The 19,895-nt window shown below is 41.5% G+C and overlaps 1 pseudogene; it reads left to right on the top strand.

The window, feature by feature from the left end:
- Nucleotides 1–11,441: 11,441 nt before the first annotated feature.
- LOC148143473 (putative G protein-coupled receptor 139) lies at nucleotides 11,442–14,477 on the top strand (annotated as a pseudogene).
- Nucleotides 14,478–19,895: the final 5,418 nt, after the last annotated feature.

Here is a 19,895-nt window from a genome sequence, read left to right on the forward strand (position 1 = left end):
TCATTTTACAAGGTCGAATTCAAATGCAGGTTTAAAGGCAGGGTTCTTGGAAGTGAAGAGGAACAGAGGAATATTGGGGACCATGTCCACACATTCCTCGAAGTTATTATTAAAGTTGATAGTATTGTGAAGAAGGCATATGCAGCTTTGGCTTTCATTAGGAACGGGATTAAGTTTAAGAGCCGCATGATTTTACTGCACCTCTGTAGAACCCTGGTTAGACCACACTTGGAATATTGTTTTCAGTTATTTTCACCTCGTTTTCGGAAGGATGTGAAAGCTCTAGATGCTGCCTGACTGGAGGGCATGTCTAATGAAGAAAGTTGGAAGCAGCTAAGATTTATTACATTGTAGTGAAGAACCGTGAGAGGCGATTTGGTAAATTGTGCAAGGTGATGAGAGGCATAGATAGAGTGATTTATGAGAGACTAAGTTTTTCCGAAGGGCAGAAATGGCTAACAATAGCGGACAGTTATTTAAGGAGGTACGTGGAAAGTACAGCCAGTTCTGGGAGTAGAATTTGATGTATTAGAAAAATTGGAGCTACTCTTGGGCAGGCACATGGGTAGTAGTACAATGAAGAGTGTGTAGGTTAGTTTGATCTGAGAGTAAGACAAAAAGCCGGCACAGCATCGAGGGTTGAAGGGCCTGTACTGTTCTATGTTTCACAGTTGTTGCCTTCCAGAATTCCTGGCTCTCAATTTGCTAATGAGTACTTGAAGTCCTGGGAACAAAGTCTGCACAAAAATCTGGCTGATTCTCGACATGTATGACGAGATGATCAAACGGCTGATGGTCCAAACTCTCAGATTGGCTTTTTGGTGAGATCACAGCTGGACTGTGTCGCCTTGCGGGAAGCAGGCAGTAGTTGTTACATTTTTGATCATTTCTATGACGAATTCACACCCAAAAAACAGGAGTTCGAATGCGATAGTAAATGCAAAAACTCAAAGGATGACCAGGAATATATCATTCGAGCGCTGGAAACCGCTGCAGCATTCATTATAATCAGGGCTTATCGGTCAATCCATTCCACAGTCTATCTAAGCCCACATACCCATTGATACATATTCCCACCAGTCTCCGTGTTTCTCTTGTAAAACATTGTTATAAATCAGACAACACCATGTTATTGTCTAACTAGTTTATGTAAAAACACTAGCATTCAAAGCGCTGCCTCGTATTCAGGTGGCTGTGGATCACGACCACACAGCACAGAATGTAGAGCGCAAGTGTTGCAGTGTCATGGAGTTGTTATGATATATGAAAAAAATTTATTTAAAAATCACACAACAACAGATTATAGCTCGTAAACAAATTTAGATTAAGCCCTCCATCTTTTTGAACGGGATATGGTGTTTTATGTTCTTTAATATGGAAATCCAGAATTACATTCTCAAGATGAAGTCAGCCTATCTAAAAATACTGGTCATCTTACTTCAGGCAATGCATTAAATGTCTGATTGCAATCTCAGTGACAATGTTGAGTCAAATCTATTTCTAAAGTGAGGCAGCTCAAGACGACTTTATCAAGAGCAAATATCAGTGAGCTATCCATGGTGGTCGGCAGCGATGCTGAAGTCCCACAAACGAATAAAAAATTGAACAACGTGTTCATCAGACTGTGGTCACGGATTACAGATCTTCAACAAGTGATCTGTTCTGAATCCGAGCATTCTCTGGATTGAATAATAACTGATCGCAATTCGAGACAACTAAACAAATAATTCTACAAACTTGTTCCTGACGAGGAATAGTTCGGCTGGCGTTTGGCATCTGCAAATACCATATCCCACATTCATTTTCATAGCAAGCTGCCCGGCTCTCAGGACAACTCCATACAGCCCTGTCACGGTAGGCGCTGCAAGACGTGTCAGAGTGTGCACATTGATACCAACATTACACATGGAGACACCTCCGATCATGTTCGTGGCAGGTGCTCATGTGACTCAGCCAACGTTGTCGATCTTATACGTTGAAAGCAAGGATGCCCGGAGGCATGGTACATTGGGGAAACCGAGCAAAGGCTACGACAACTGATGAATGGGCACCGCACAACAAACAACAGACAGGAGTGTCCCCTCCCAGTTGGGGAACGCTTCAGTGGTCCTGGACATTCGACCTCGGAACTTCGGGTGACTGTCCTCCAAGGCGAACTTCGGGACAGGCAGCAACGCAAATTGGCCGAGCAGAGGCTGATAGCTAAGTTCTTTACTCATAGGGAGGGTCTCAACCGGGACCTTGGGTTCATGTCACATTACAGGTGACCACCATTGCACTATACACACATACAGACACTCCGACCCACACACAACCTCTCACACACACAGGCACTCCAATGCACACATACACACGGACACCCGCACACACCCTTACAGACACACACACTCCCACACTCACACATTTATCCCCTCACAGACGGAAGACACTCTGCACTCACTACACACACAAATACACTTTCTCGCACTCACAACCCCAAACCCAAACAGACATACACACACACACAAACAAAGACCGACATGCACACGTATATTTTGTGATGTCAATTTGTACTTGCTGGGTTACATTGTAATTTTCTCAAAAACTGCATGCATTCACGTAGAACTCTGAGCTCAAAAACTGCATGAATTCATGTAGAACTCCATTATCTCACTTTTTAGATTAGATGCATTGCATTGACGGAGAACACGGGGGGCTAACACGTGCAGCATATTACTATCACCATAGTTAACAGCTAACCCGAGAAGGCAACTTTTAAAAAAAGATTTTGTATATTACACATGAAAGAAGTGAAACTATCACGATATTCTAACAGATGAAAGGCTTCACAAACTATCAATTTTTCAATGTATAATTTTATGTACATTACACTGTAAATTTTTGCTATAAATTCTGTGTGTCAAGATTGAGCCCTCCACTACGACCTGATGAAGGAGCGACGCTCAGAAAACTAGTGTGCTTCCAATTAAATATGTTGGACTCTCACCTGGTGTTGTGAGATTTTTAACTAATATCATGGAACACATCGTATCCTTTTTAACAGCCCAATCAACCGTGGTGGAAACTTTCACGTGTCGATGTACATGGACACCAAGGTCTCTTTGTTCGTCAACACAGCCAAAAAACTTGCCATCAGCCCAGTACACTTTAATCCTGTTGCGCCTTCCAAGGCGAATCACGTCACAACTTTCCGGATTCAAATCTATTTAATACCACTCAGACCAGCTCTGCAGATTATCTGTTTCCCTCTGTAATCAACAACATCATTCGACACTGTCCATAAAATTACCTAATTAGTGTCACCCGCACATTTATTAAACCATCCTTCCAAGACCTCATCCATGCATTTTTCAAAATGACAAAGAGCCGTGACCCCAAAACAGAACCTTGCAGTACACTACTGACAAGAGAATGCCAGGATCAACATTTCATATCAATCACCACTCTCTGTATTCTTTCACCGAACCAAACCGCTGTAACGTTCAGAATCACATGACACCATATTTTGTGGAATAGACTACCGCGGGGAAGCTTATCAAATGCCTCACTGAAATCCACATATACGACATAAACTGCTTTACCTTCATTCACCTGTTTGGTCACTTTCTAAAGGAACTCAAAATGGTTTATCAGGCACGACCTTCCCTTCACGAAACCGTGTTGACAATCACTTATCAACTTATTCCTCTCTGGATTATAAATGCAAATCTTATACCTTTCCCAGTACTTTCCCCACAACCGAAGTATAGCTCTTTGGTCGAAAATTTCCAGGTTAGTGTCTACCCCCCATATATCGTTTTTTAGCAATATCTCAACTCCCCGCCCTTTTGCCATCTTCTTTGTTCTGACTGAAATATCTAAATCCCAGCACATGCAACAACCATTATTGTCCCTGCTCTATTCATGTTTCCGAAAGGGTAAGCAATGGGGCATAGCTCTCTGGCACAAACGTTGGTCCACTTGCTCAGGGGTGAAGGAGAAAGAGGAGCAGAGCACTGGTGTCTGGGGATTCCATAGTCAGGGGAGAGAGATGAGGTTGTCTGGGAACTACAGAGACTCACGATTGTTGCGCTACCACTCAGATGCCTGGATTCATGATGTCTCCGCACAACATCGAAATCTCAAATACACACTCATGTTGCAAGTTCAACCAACGTTTTCTTGATGTTCCAGGCATTGAAGTAGACACTTTACAATCAACTTCTTGAGACCTTGAAAATTTTATTTATTTCCACTCAACTAACAACCTCCTGGAAACTGAAACGACAGTTTAGGTTCCTATCACTCTGCTAAATTAGTTTCTGCCCACTCAAAGATATGCAGAAAATCCCCACCCACATCAAGTTATTGCGACCCCTCTGGTTCAGGTGCGCATCATCCTGTTTGGACAGCTCTCACCTACCACAGAAACAGCACCAATTATCCAGGAATCCAAAACCCTGCCTCATGCACCATCCCTGCAGCCACGTGTTCAACTGCAATCTCTCCCGACACCGTGCCACCGTGATGTGGCACGTGCAACAAGCGAGAGGTAAAAACACTGTTCCTTCTAACTTTTACCCTCAACCCATCTTCCTGAATTTCAACCTAAAATCCCCGTCTCTCTTCTTCCCTGTGACACTGGTGCCTATCTGGACCACGACATGGGTTGTTCACCCTCCACCTCGAGGATCCCGCAAACACGATCAGAGACATCATGAATCCAGGCACCTGAGTAGTCGCGCAACAATCGTGAGTCTCTGTAGCCCCCACACAACCTCATCTCTGTCCCCTGACTGTGGAGTCCCCATAGACTCGTGCTCTGCTCCTCTTTCCCCTTCACTCCTGAGCAAGAAGACCAACGTTTGTGTCAGAGAGCGATGCCCCATTGCTTACCCTTGTAAGCTGTGCCCCTCAACAATATCCAAAACGGTATACTTCTGAAGGGGAACGGCCGCAGGGGTCTCTGCACTGCCTGCAGATTCACTTTCCATCCACTGACGTCAACCAATCACCCTTCTTCTTGTACCTGCAGCATGACGACCTCTCTGTAACTCCGCTCTGTATCCCCAGCCATCACCGATAAAATGGAACTGCGTTTAACATCTTTGATGCATCTACTGACATCCACATAGACTTCTGCAATGCTTTTGATAATGTCCATTGTGGAAGACTGGACAAGAAGATATGAGATCCAATGCCAAGAATTAATTTATTTTTTTAAAAAATGCTGCAAGTCAGCAAAGAAAAGTGATGGCATTGGAAAGTTTCTGTGACTAGAAGTCTGCTTTCTTTTGATGGGATCCGTTCAGAGGCTCAGTGGTGGGCCCTGGCTTTTGATATGTGCATCTGTAATTTGACCATAAAATGTAAGGTGCAGATGAAGAATTTCGCAGATGTTACAAAGACTGGTAGGAAAAATATGTAGTGAGGTGGATAATTGGGGGCAGTAGCAATATATATAAATGCAGATCAAACGGTATGCATTTTTTTGAAGGGAGATGAGAGGATACTTGGAATCCTATGTATCAGAATACAGAATTTGTTGGCCCAAAGAAGACAGCGGGTGGTGGAAAGTAATATATCTGGAGCTGAGTGACCAGTGGTGCTCTGCAGGTATCATTTGTCGCACCTGTGCTCTTTCGAGTTTTTATGAATGATTTGATGCGGAAATAGAAGGGTGAGTTAGTAAGTTTGCCGATGACACAAAGGTTGGTGGAGTGATGGGTAGTTTGGAGGCCCTTGTCGGTTTCAAGGGTATATTGACAGAATGCAAAACTACACTGATAAGATGGACTTCAACCCGGAAAGGTGTGAAGTGACTCACTTTTGAAAGTTGAATTTGAATGCAGAAAACAGGGTTCAAGGCAGGATTCTTGCCAAAGTCAGAAATAGAGGGATAATGGGATTCATGTTGATAGATCCCTCAAATTTGCCACCCAGGTTGATAGAGCTGTTCAGAAGGCGAATGGTATCTTGGCTTTCATTCGTCCTGACTTGCGTTTTCGAGCTACAAGTTTATGCTGTTGTTCTAAAAGCCTCTGTTTAGTCAATAAATGGATTATTGTTTTGAGTTCTGATTGCCTCATTATAGGAATGATGTGGGGGCTTTAGAAAGGGTGCAGAAGAGATTGACCAGGATGCGACCTGGATGTCTTATGAAGAAAAGTTGAAGGAGCTAGTACTTTTATCATTGGAGTGAATAAAGATGAGAGGTGACTTAATACAGATGTACAACACCTTGAGATGCAAATATAGAGTGGATAGCAAAAGACTTTTTTTTTCCCATGGCGGAAATATCGATTACGTGGGGCATAAGTTAAAGATATTTGGAGGAATGTTTAGGTGGGATGTCTTCTGTAGGTTCTTTACACAGAGGGTGGTTGGTGGGTGGAATGCACTTCCAGCGGTGCTAATAGTGTCAGATCGCCTTCAAACAGTGAAGTTATTCACATGGGAAGGTTGAATTTAAATGCTGATTACGGGCTTAAAGAATGTAGAGGAGCAGAGGGATCTTGGGGACCATGTCCATAGATCCCTCAAAGTTTCCACCATTCTTGCTCGGGTTGCGAAGTAGATTTGTGATGTGTTGACTTTTATTAGCATGGGGATTGAGTTTAAGAGTCGCAGGTTATACTGCAGCTCCGTAAGGCCGTGGGGTAGACTAGACTTGGAATATTGTGCTCAGTTCTGGTCACCTCAGTATAAGAAGGATGTCGAAGCTTTTAAGGGGGTGCAGAAGAGATTACCAAGATGCTGCCTGGATTTTGAAAGAACGGTTCAGGGGGCGAGTTCTGTTCTCATTGGATAGAAGAAGGATGGAAGGTGACTTGATAGAGATATGCACAAGATTGTGAGAGGCATGGATAGAGAGGATAGGCACAGATTTTTTCTCACAGTGGAAATGCCTATCACGAGTGGCCACAACGTTAAGGTAATTGAAGGAAGGTTTAAGGGAGCTGCCTGAGGTAGATCCTTGGAGAAAGTGAGGACTGCAATCCTGGAAATCAGTGTCTACAGTGTCATGATGGAAAAGCACAGCAATCAAGCAGCATCCACGGAGAAGGAGAATCGACGTTTCGGTCATAAGCTCTTCATCACCCACACACCCAGCCTCACCCCCATCCCATCTCCTAGCTCCCAACCTTTCCATGTCTACACTATTACCCCATACCTCCCGTCACTGAAGATAAACAGTTAGTTCTCAGCAATTGCCGCTAATTCATTTCTGTCTGCTCCCGGATTAATGTGTTTGGCACACATTGCAACATTGGATGAAGTGACCAAGAAGGGTAACGAGGGCAGGTGATAGACTTAGACTCTTTCATTTCTAAAAGACTTTTGATAAGTTTCCACATGGTATGATGGTAACTAAGCTGAGATCAAATTGAATCAGAGGATCTGCAAAAAGTGGGCATACAATTGGCTTGTTGATCGGAAAAAGACAGTAGTCGTGGAAGAACGTTTGTCATACTGGAGCCATGTGGGCAGTGAGTTCCAAAGAGATCTAATCAGCAACCCGTTGGAGGAGTTTGGATCTTGTTGTTCTGATGATGCTGTCACATTAAAAAAGTTATTTAGTTCTACACTTATTTTTGAAAAGAGGTAAAGTCAGAGGTGCTTAAATATCTGCAAATGTTTACTTTAAAATGGCAGGGCAGTAGCCCTATTTCCCAGTTCAGTTTTTTTTTCCTAAATTGGTTTAGTTTTAGTTGGAGCAGAAGCTAATAAAGTGCAAATAGCTTTCATGCTTTAGCAGATGATCCCTGGCTGTCTTCTGTCTGAAATCTTTCTGTCTTTAAGAATCTGCATTATAATTTATGATGATTGCGAACGGAATGTGTTTACGTAATATTGTGAGAATTGGAGCAGTTCCTTCGTTAAGTTGCTATATCGAATCGGTAGGTTTACAAATGGTAAGGCTATGCTAAATTCTATTTTCCTTTACTCGTGTTTAACTGCACTGATTGCTTAAGTTCTGTTGTGCTGGGAGCCGAGTGATTTTAACAGTTGTGTACCTCCTGCATTATCCACTCACATCGAGAGTTAAAGACTCAGGAAGAGAGCTTCTGGGACATTCCACTCGGTTCACTGACTCTCCACCCCAGTGAAACAAGGGGAACGAATGACTGATAGTAATGGATCTAAAATCAGCCAAAATCTCAGAGGCTTGGCAAAGGGTGTGGAGGAGGAGGTGCAAAGTTTTTGGTGGGGTAATTGGTTCCTCAGAAAGGCTAACAAGTGAGCGAACACACATGGAAAGCTTTTTGAGCTGACAGACATGGAGTCTCACAATCTAGTAGATGTTGATTCTTGTGTGCGGTGTGAAGAGGGGCCTATCACTTACCTGTTGCGTTGTGCATTTGTGTTATGTCTGTGAACCTAACACAACTTTTGCATTTCCGAATACAATCATCAGAAAAAAAGAAGACAAAAACCTGGCACAGTAGGATCGTCAGATAAAACTGGCAGAAAAGTGGACTGAAACATTTTGTCTGTAGGAGCTCGTCTTAACGGTCAGGATTGTTTAAAATTCAGTAAGAAATAGAAGTAAGAATTCAGTTCGCTTGTCCAAACCCTCCCTGGAACCTAGGCCGTTAGGTTTTGGCAACACTCACGTAAAATTTGTTGCAGTCTTTACAGTTTAATAGCATCCTTCCTTTAGCAAGATGAGAAAAAAACAAATCTCAACACAATATTCCAATTCTAGCCCCATTAACGTCCTGTAAAATTGCAAGCTAACTTGGCAATTCTATACTCAATAGTCTGACTGCTGAAGGCCAGTGTGTCTTCACTGCCTTATCCGCCAATGACTCCTCTTTCAGAGAAACATGTACCTGAAAACCAAGATCCCACTGTTCTAGTGCGCTCCTTAATCTCTACCAGTTCGCCTAACTTGGTCAATTCCTACCTTGCGTCAACTTAAACAGTATTTGAAATTTCTCGGTCCTTGATAAAAGTTGTGAACAGGAATGGGCCCAGCATCGACCACTGAGGCACTTCACTCGTCACAGATTTGCAGTGCGACAAGCATTCTTCTTTTATTGCACTCTGCTTCCGAAAATGAAGCCAATTGTGCATCAGGTTTGACAGCTCTGCCTCGACTCTAAGCAATTCAACCTTCCAGAACAGATTCTGATGAGGAATCCAATCATCGGCCTTACTGAATTTCATGGAGACTGTATCTAACACTCTGACTTCTTCAAACTTTCTCTTCAATTAAACAAAGAACATCAACAAATTTGTGTGGCCTGATCTCACACGCAATAAGCCAGGTTTCCTATTCCTGCTCAAAACATCTCTGTCCAAATGCGTATGTCTCTACTCTGTCGTGTCTCAGAAGCTTCCTAAGTAAATTCCTACCATAAGTTTTCAGTGTGTTGGTATATAGCCCTCAGGCCTTTCTTTGCAGATATTCCTGAATGAAGGACACGAATTGCTACTCTCCAGTCTTCTGGGACTTCATCCGTGGATAACTATGATGCAAAAATGTCAGCCAGGGCCCCCGCAATTTATTCTCTAGCCTCTTGCAGCGTTCGTGGATATCACTGTTTTGAACGTGGAGATTTATCCAGCTTCATACATTCGAATAAATCCAACACCTATTCTACGGTGCTATGAGTTGTCCCCAATAAATTATCACTATTGGTTCCACATTCCCAAATCTTCATGTCTTTCTCCACGGTAAACATAGAGTAGAAATATTCATTCAGGACCTCAGCCACCTGCTGCAGTTCGACACATACATGCTCACTTTGGTTTGAGATGTCCTATTCTTTCTCTAGTCAGTTATTCTGATATATTTGAAAAATCTCTACATTAACCGAATTTTCTCAACCAAAAGTGTCACGTGTCCCATTTTCACTCTGCTGATTCCCTTCTTCAGTGAACTGCTGTATCCTCAAAGTACCCACATGATTTACAAAAGAACAAACTGAATTAAGGAGGTTGTGGGGAAAAGTGTATAGTTTGCATCCGAAACATTAGTCTTTGGATACAAATGACCTTCTTTGGTGATGACAGATTTTCAGTGAAAATGAGCAAATTCAACTCATATGTTTGATTTTCTGTGCGATGATTCAGTGTTTGTCGTTGAATCCTCTCGTAACATGATCATACAAACTATGCAAATCGCTCTAATATCAATCTGTGCCTGCAACATATCCATCGGGGCTTTGGACAAATGGACCTAGCTCCTGGGTCACTTACTATTACAAATCAAACTTGAACCTGACATTTGTTATATACCTGGTTTTTTCAGGAAACTGTGCAACAGACTGATAGGACATTTTCAAGAGCAAAATGTTAGTGACAGGAGTTATGCGTATATGGGCCACCACATGTGTGGTTACCAATAATGTGCAGCTAAAATCTGTACTGATCAATTCAACAATGGAATAAATCTCTGCATTTCAAAGAGAAAAGGGAGAAACTGCTCATGCCAGCAAGGATGGTTTAGGATACGGCAGAGCAAGTGGAGGACTTGCTTTTCTCATTATTAATTATGCTCCTTTGGTAAATATAAAATGCCAAAAGAAAGGCGAAGTAACCTGAAACATTTCCAGTAACAGAACGAAAAACTGCTAAAATCCAAAAACAAACAGCCAATCAAATACAGGAATACGACTAACAAAACAAAAATACTTGTCCATTATGGGGCAAAAGAAACTTCTACAACAATGGTACATGTCAGCTAATGTTAAACTAGCGGCAAGGGTCAATGAAAAGCATTCTATTATGCATTGGATTTGGCATCTAGAAGTGTTTAAATGCTTTAGCTCGTTGTACAGATTAACGTGAGACATGTGAAGTATCCATTATTAATCATTTAATTGTGTATTGTTAAACATTATGTAAGTGCGTACTTTTGATTGGCATGCATACTTGAGAGAACATGAAAGTGTAAAGCGGATATGCTGATTCATTAAGCTTAAAGAGAAATTTCTGGTGAACACACAAGGCTTGGAACCATCTGTGAAGAAATGAAAAAAGCACAGGGAACATTTCGAGTTCAATACTCCATTCATAATGATTTAATGCCAACCTCAAACCGATATAAACACTGCCCAAAATGTTGTGCAGTCAATTGTGGGAAGTCAGTGAGTTGAAAGAGTAGACGTTCCTGAAACAGCGTGCATGATACATCATCACCAGTAAACTGTAAGGCAAGCTACAATGTCAACTTCTTGATGGAGAGATATACCTAGTCTTATCGAGTGGACAGGGTGGAGGCGTATAATGACATCAGCAATGAAAATGCTTTCGCTCTGGAAATTAGCTTGTCATCAACAAACTGTTTGCTCAAGGGACGTTAAACCCATTATGGATAATTTCACAACCACCGATTCCCGTGAGAGATGTTGGAATACACAAGGATCACGCATTCGCAATGTATAGGTTCACAGCCTATTTCAAACTATTGTTCAGACAGGCAAGGACACAATACGTCACGCGAAAAAAAAATGCATCTCCCTATTCAAATGGTTAGGAAAGTATACTATCTGATCCTTGCCATCATTGGAGTTCCTGGTAAGTTTCTAATCTGAGTAAAGCTATTTGTTTTTGTCCATGAGCTGCGTATTTGTCTAAAGCTTTAAAGCTTCAAGTTAGTCCGTTGTATGTTCAAGGAAGCAGAGTGGTTGAACATAGTGCCATCAGGCATTGTTAATTGAAAATCAGGTGCATTTATTGTGGACTGAATTGCCTCCTTATGCCAGAAAGTATTTTTGTATTTCTGTCATTCGATAGTTTAACGTTCGACTGAAAATGTGTGTACGATTAACGGAATAGCAACGAATCGAGTGTGCATTCAAATTCTGTTCTATTAACTATTCCTTTCTTTCATTCATCTTCATTCTTAGACTCGTTGCACATTGCGGCATGTTGGTCATTGTTCATGAGGAACAAAATTCACTTCCAGTGATTATGACAACAAAAATACACATTGCTGGGAAATCAGAGCAAGCCTGGCATCACCTGTGAGCACAATTATTCTTTCATGCCTACTTAATTCTATTTTCTCTCCACAAATGATGCTAAGTCGGTTTCATTTCGGATTTCCGGCATGCCCCGTTGTATTTGTGTGTGAGGCAGTGAATTGATCACTGTTCTCTCCCGGATAAACGGCAGTAATAGGGAACAACACTCTTTTTTTTGGAATCAGTAAAACGTAAGGATATCATTACATTCAAAACATACAGATGACTATTTACAGGAATCTTATCTTTGAAGGACTTAATATTGGATTTTCCACTGCATTTGTTTAACCAAAGAATAGAACACAACCTGTTTCTTATGAGCTGACATCTGAAATCACTCCATCGTAATATATTTTTTTAAAGATTATAGTATCAGTGACTCGGATACAATTTGTCGTGGTTAAATCAAAACCAAACGTGGTTTGCTGTCAGCTCAGATTATACGATGAGAAGTGATAAGTGAAAATTAATTACATATATAGTAACTTGCATCAATACCAAACCTGTCGTCATACTGCAAAGGAGCAACCTGACATTGGATGACATACCAAAATTTTAAGCTTGCAACCGTGACTACCTGGTCAGGTCCACGCCCCCTACAAGCCATCCTCCCATCCTGGCACCTTCCCCTGCCACCGCAGGAATTGCAAAATCTGCGCCCACAACTTCTCCCTCACCTCCATCCAAGTCCCTAAAGGAGCCTTCCACATCCATCAAAATTTTACCTGCACATCCACCAGTATCATTTATTGTATCCGTTCCTCCCGATGTGGTCTCCTCTACATTGGGGAGACTGGACGCCTCTGAGCAGAGCGCTTTAGGGAACATCCCCGGGACACCTGCAGCAATCAACCACACCACCCTGTGGCCAAACATTTCAACTCCCCCTCCCACTCTGCCGAGGACATGGAGGTCCTGGGCCTCCTTCACCGCCGCTCCCTCACCACAAGACGCCTAGAGGAAGAATGCCTCATCTTCCGCCTCGGAACACTTCAACCCCAGGGCAACAATGTGGACTTTAATAGTTTCCTCATTTCCCCTTCCCCCACCTCACCCTTGTTCCAAACTTCCAGCTCAGCACTGTCCCCATCACTTTCCCTATCTGCCTATATTCTTTTCAACCTATCCACTCCACCTTCCTCCCTGACCTATCACCTTCATTCACTCCACCACTCACCTATTGTACTCTATGTTACTTTCTCCCCACCCCTACCCTACTCTAGCTTATCTCTCCACCCTTCAGGCTCTCTGCGTTTATTCCGGATGAAGGGCTTTTGCCCGAAACGTCGATTTTACTGCTCCTCGGATGATGCCTGAACTGCTGTGCTCTTCCAGCACGACTAATCCAAAGTGTGCAGTTATCATTCAGACTGGATTCATTGCTCAGTGTATTTTGCCACTGCCATAGTACCAACATATACATGTGTAGATATTAAATGGTTTATGCTTACAAATGGGGAATTCTTGTCGGCAATAATGAATCAATCTTACATTGTCACACAGTTAATTTCTCCATTACTTTAAACGCTGGGATAATGCCAAATGCCTAGATCTCTGGCGAAAAGTTCTTATTGGCTGATCAGAAACAGAAAAAACGTCTTCAATACCAAATCTATGTTCTTGTCTCTCTTCCAGTGAATTTAGTTTCAGTTTTAATCCTGTCCCAAGAAAACTGTGGGCTATCAACCTGCACGACCCGCTACCTGTTGGCCATGACAATAACAGATCTCCTCGCCATCATCACTGAGGTTGTACTGAACAGAATCAATGATTATTATTTTCCATTAAATTTCCTGAAAATCACTCTTGTGTGCAGTATTCGCTATGTCCTGCTCCGCGCAGCCACAGACTGTTCTGTCTGGTTCACTGTGACTTTCACTTTTGATCGATTTATTGCTATTTGTTGCCCAAAGTTGAAATCTCAATATTGTACCAAGAAAACTGCAACAGTGATTCTCCTAACAACAGGGATTTTTCTCTGTTTGAAAAATATTCCAATATACTTTAGGTTTAGGCCACGGAGGATTATCAACAACATACCTTGGCGCTGTTCTAACAGACCAATCTATTTCACTGATTCGAGATGGATTGGATTTCGTACATTTGAGAAGATTTTAACACCATTGATACCATTTGGGTTAATTCTGTTTCTCAACGGTGTGACAGTCAGTTATATTTTAGTGGCCAGTCGAATCCGAAAACGACTCAAATGTCACAGCAAGGGAGACTCTGGAGCTGAGAGCAGAAGGAAGTCTATCATTTTGCTCTTCACCATATCCAGCAGCTTCATACTTCTGTGGTTCACCTATGTTTTATATTTTTTTTGATGTTGATGAGCTATTAGATGGCCCGTCTGCTTATGTATTTGAGAACTTTGCATATATGCTGCGTAATTTAAGCTGCTGCACAAACACGTTCATTTACGTGGTAACACAATCTAAGTTCAGAGAACAGCTAAAACTTACATTGACATATCCTCTGACATTACTTATTGCGTTTATTCAGAAACAATCAAACTGACATCATTTTTTAATGCAAAAACAGGTAATGGGCAAAATCTGAACCAGTAGAGAATATCCTGTAACTTTTCTTTTTTTCCCAGTCACTTCCGACAAAATGTGCATTGATCCCTATTACTGTGCATTTCCCCTGGCCCAATAACCTCCACCCCACTCCAACATGATCTGTTCCAGTAATACAAATGATATCTGGGATTTCCTTTTGCCATCTCGCCATTTAGTTATTTTGTATCTTCTCTTGAAATTAAAAATATCCCTCCCTCTTTATATTCTGCCAGTTAAATGTTTCATTTATATTGTAAAGTTCTCCATGCGTCTCTCACTGCAAGAGGTCTGTGTAACCCTCAAAGTAGATAGCAATTTCCTGCAGGTCCGAGGACATTCCAATCTCTGTAATTACTTCCAGATCGATGTTTTCCCTAACTCTGTAAAGAAAATTCACCCCTACAACATTCCACAACTCTTCAAAATAATCGGCCTAAAAACATTACTGAAATGCGTAAAGTGCTTCAAATACTAGTTATCCGAACGTGTTTAACCTTTAATTTTTCATATCACAGGTAATCCACATATTTCCAATTATGCTGCATTGCATTTTTATTGACATGCCTGTGCATATCCAAAAATATGGATCGGAAGAAGGAACATACCCATATGCCCCGTTGTGCCTCCTGCGTTACTCAATTCGATCATGACTGACCTGAGTAGTTGACATTCCGACCGGTCCTGAAAAACAAGCCATTTCTGACCAAGGGTTCGTCTTAATATGTATATATTAAGTCACACAATATAATCTTTGACATGTACCAGACTAATGATGCTCAACATTTACTGCCACATATTCTAGTTATGAGATGATTAAATTGTCTCTAATTGTTGTATATTTCCTTCGTGAGCAAGGTTCATGGTTTTTAAATTGCTCCACGTCTAATTTCACGAAGTTCAGTATCACTTAAACGTTTCCTGCATATTTTTGTTTTGAGTTCAATACATAATAACATGCATCTGTTTTTTCAGCAATTGTAGTGTCTTTTCCTATGTATGTATGAATCGCTCTTTCAATCAATAGCATGTTCAGAACGAACTGCTTCTCCGACCTTCTTAATTTTAAACTATATAGGTCATATTCATTTGTCTCGCGAGTAAGTTTTTGCACTGGCTTCCTTGAATCATCCTTTCATTTGCTACATTATGTCTCTTGTTCTTCCCTTATTTTTCCTCGCACCCTATGTTGAATTCTTCCCTCACGTTTCACTGAGATCAAATTTCTTCTTCTCCCTCGCTTGGAACAATCGTTTTCTTAATCTCACCATTAAGTAATTTCAGGTGCATTCCTTACGCGTGTAAATGTCAATGTTTTTCGTTTTTTTAAAAAAGTTATGAACCGATGTAGGAAAACAACTGTTTTAACATGAAATTGTTGTCATTCTTAGAACTAAGTTTGTTAAAAAGACATTGTAGATGATGCTTACACAATCACTTTCTTTGAGAAATAGGGGATGTTTGCTACGAACAGGATGGCAACAACAGGTGCATTCACAACGACAATTGCCCGAACTAAAGACTTGATTTTTATTTTGTTATACTGACTAGTTTGGATTGAGGAATGAATAACATTTGTGTTTGTCACCAGTGTACGTCTTCTGAATGCGAACAATACTTTCAAAGCATTCTGATGTTGAGAAGGAAAGATGGTGTGACATCTTGCAGTTCTAAAAAACGTGAGGTTTGAAAAAGGCCATTTTATTCAAGATGGCCTTTGTGCTAAGGTATTACATTTGATCAGTAATTCACAGATTTCAGTAATTTTTAAACCACTCGCTCTCTTTGCTCGTTCCATGAAGTGAGAATGTAAAATGTTAGTGGGGAGGGATAGATGGTAGAGCAAGATTAGGCAGCAGTGTAAATAGAACATAAATAAAGAAAACATTGATTATGAAAATAACAAGTTACTTCGAAAAAACCGACAATGAATTATCAGAGTACGAAGAATGAAACTCCCTCTTTTTTAAGGAAAGATGTTTTGCATGTTAGGCTGATGAACGCAGCGAATGTTGGGAAAGATGGGGTTGAGACGTTGTGGTTATTACAGAAACGTGAGGAATGGACAGGTGTGGCAGTTCAATGTTCCAAGGTGCAAAATGCTATTGAAAAGATGGAATGGGGGGGTGGAGAGGAGTGGGATCTGATCTCAAATTTTCATTGAAAAAACATTACTGTTGGAACTAAACATTAAATTTCTGAAAAAAATAGTCGAGCGGAAACATATGTGCTGAAATTAGAAATAACAAAGGAATGGTCACCTTGTTGAGATTGTACTTTAGGCATCCAAGTAGTCAAAGTGAAGTTGAGAACTAAGTATGCTAAGACATCTTAGATAATTGAATAATTGGTGAGCGACCAAAAAATTTAAAAAAGGTGATTACAGTGTGTTATTTACACGCAATAGGACGTCTGACAAAGGAGGGTCTTTCAGAAGTGCGACGACGACAGTTCTGAATAATTATGTTCATGTGAAAGTGAAATGCAAGCCTGGTAAGATTTGTGTACAATGAATGAGTAAACATATTGAGGTTCTAGTCAAGAAGAAGAAAGGAAACATGCCTGCAGTTCTCCTGTAACGTTTCAGACAAACATCGCTTAATAAATATAATGGGGCCCATGTGGTTGGGGAGAAACAACAATAAACATCATTTACGATCGCTCATTAATCACTGAATGTCTGAAACAAAGCAATGTATCGGGAGAATGTGAGGATTGCAGATGCTGGAGATCAGAGTCTGAAAAGCAAACAATGTCAAGCAGTAACCGAGGAGCAGGAGAATCGAGTTTCAGTCATCAGACTGTCGTCCGGAATGAGGCTTGTGGGAGGATGTTTGAGAGAGAAATGTAAGTGGGTGGGGTTCCCGGGAAGGTAGCTGAGAAGGCAATCGGTAGATGAAGGTGGGGGAAGGATATAGGTCAGAGATGGGGGGGAATGCATTGATGGGAAAGCCGATTGATAGATCCAGCAGATTTTATCAAGTTGGAGTCTTTGGACTGAGATAAAGTGAGGGAAGAGGAAATGAGGAAACGTATGAAGTCCATTTAATCCGGTGTAGTTGCACTTTTCAAAGGCAGAAGAAGAGGCGTTCTTCCTTCAGTCTTTGGATCGCTCAGGTTTGGCAATGGAAGAGGCCCAGGAACTTCCATGTCCTTGGTGAAGTGTGTGGGAGTGTTGAAGTGTTCCACCGCAGGGCAATGGGGTTGGTTCGTGCGGGTTTCGAAGCGAGGTTCTCTGAAACGATCCACAAGTTGACATCCACTCTCTGCAATCGACAGACGACCACATCAAGTGCAACGGATACAGTAATTGACATTTTTGGAGGTACAGGTAAATTTCTGTTAGATGTGAAAGGATTCTTTGGGGTCTTAGATGGAGGTGAGGAGATGATGCAGGGGCAGGTTGTGCACTTCCTGCTGTGGTGGGGAAGGTGACAATAGTGATGCTGACCAAAAGGGCAAAAGAGAGAGCTGGACCCAATACAGTTCGAAGAGGTCGCCTTTGTGTTCAATCCCACGAGACAGATGTGATAGTAAGTGAATATTTTATGTCCTCTTCTTTTTTACTGTGGTGAAATTATCAAAGGCGAGAGAATGCAGAGGACTAAATATTGGTGTTTTGAAATTGTTCACACCACAGACCAGGAAGTGTTGGAAGTCTTAGAAAATATAAATATCGATACATTTTCTTGGCCTGATGTCACATGCCTCAGTACATTGAGGAAAATTAGGTAGGAATTCACAGGGCCCTTGCAGACACATATACATCATGAATATCAACGAGAGAGATTCCAGATGACTGGAGAGTGGCATTGCTTATAAAGGGATACAAGGAGAAACCGAGGAATTGCAGATATATTGAGTCCATCTTTGATGATGTGTGAGTTCTTGTCGGTGCTGCTAAAATGTAGGATGTGTATGCATTGCCTGAGTCAAGGATTGATGAGTCAGCATAATTTTGTGCACGGGAAATCATGTCTCCAACAGGTGATTGAGTTTTCTGAGGATACATCCAAAAACATCAATAAGTGAACTGGTTCATGTTGTTTACTTGGACTTCAGTGAAGCCTCTGACAAGGCTTCACATTCTCGTCTAATTAATAAAGTTTGATCACATCGGATTCAGGGTTAATATGGCAATTGAATACGAAATATGTTTGCTAGCAAGATACAGAGAGGGTTGGTAGATGGTAGTTTTATTTTCGGACTAGAGACCTGTTGCCAGCAATTAGGGATGGACAATATATGCTGCCTAGCCAGCGACGCCCTCATCTTGTTACAGAATAGAGCAAAAATCAATAAGGTTACGGATGACAGCAAAAACGCTGGCCATTAGTCAGTGAAGACAGTTTTCTAAGATTATAAAGGGATTTCTAGACGACGGGTGAAGGCGTGGAACAATGGCAGACCTAGTTCAACAGTAATTAATATGAAACATGCATTTTGGAAAACAGTAAGGCAGGAAATATTCAATTAAAGCAAGACATGACATGGTATTATAGATAAGACTGACCTCGGAGATTAGGTACATAGTTCTTTGAACTTTATGTCACACATTTATAGGATAGTTAGGAATGCATTTAGTATGCTGGCCTTCACTGTCCAGACGTTTGAGGATAGGAATTGGGACGTCATTTTTAGATTTAAAATTGTTAGTGACGTCTCCCATGGAGCATTGTAGTCCATTTCGTTTCAACCCATTATGGGAAGGAGTCAAAAATTCTGTTGTTAGAAAACCACAGCCGTACAGGCAGCATCGGCAGAGAGGGAGAGTCAACGTTTGGTGCATAAGCTCTTCGTCACGCATTCCTGAGGAAGTGCTTCTGCGAGAAACATCGGGTCTCCTACTCATCGCATGCTGTCTGACCAGCTGTGCTTTTCCAACACCACAATTTTTGACTCTGATCTCCAGCTTCTAAAGTCTGCAGTCCTCAAATGTTCCGATTATTGGAAAGCTATATAATGAAATTGGGGAGTTCAGCATGTTTTTTTTAACCAGGATGCTGAGGGTTATGGAACCTTTGACTTCTCAGGAATAACTTGAACGGTTGAGTATTCATTTTCACTGAAGCTTTGGAGGTTGAACGGTGAACTTATAGCTATATAAAACCATGACTGGGGTACGTTGAGACGAGAGGGAATAATTTTAAGGTGAGATGAGAGATATGCAAAGACATGAGAGGGGACATCTTTTGCATAGAGGGTGGTCTGTGTGCAGAATGAATTCGCAGGGGTGGTCATGTGTGCAATGTTAAAACTACGTTTGGATATGTCCATGAATAGGAAAGATTCGAAGCCAGATGGACCAAATCCAGGCAGACGTGACCTGTTCAGTTTCTAATTCTGGACGGTAGGAAGTAGTTGGACTGAAGGTTTT

Source organism: Chiloscyllium plagiosum, unplaced genomic scaffold (assembly GCF_037043375.1).
Source record: "Chiloscyllium plagiosum isolate Xiang-an unplaced genomic scaffold, Cpla_swu_hap1 HiC_scaffold_27, whole genome shotgun sequence".
Classification (NCBI taxonomy): Eukaryota; Metazoa; Chordata; class Chondrichthyes; order Orectolobiformes; family Hemiscylliidae; genus Chiloscyllium; species Chiloscyllium plagiosum.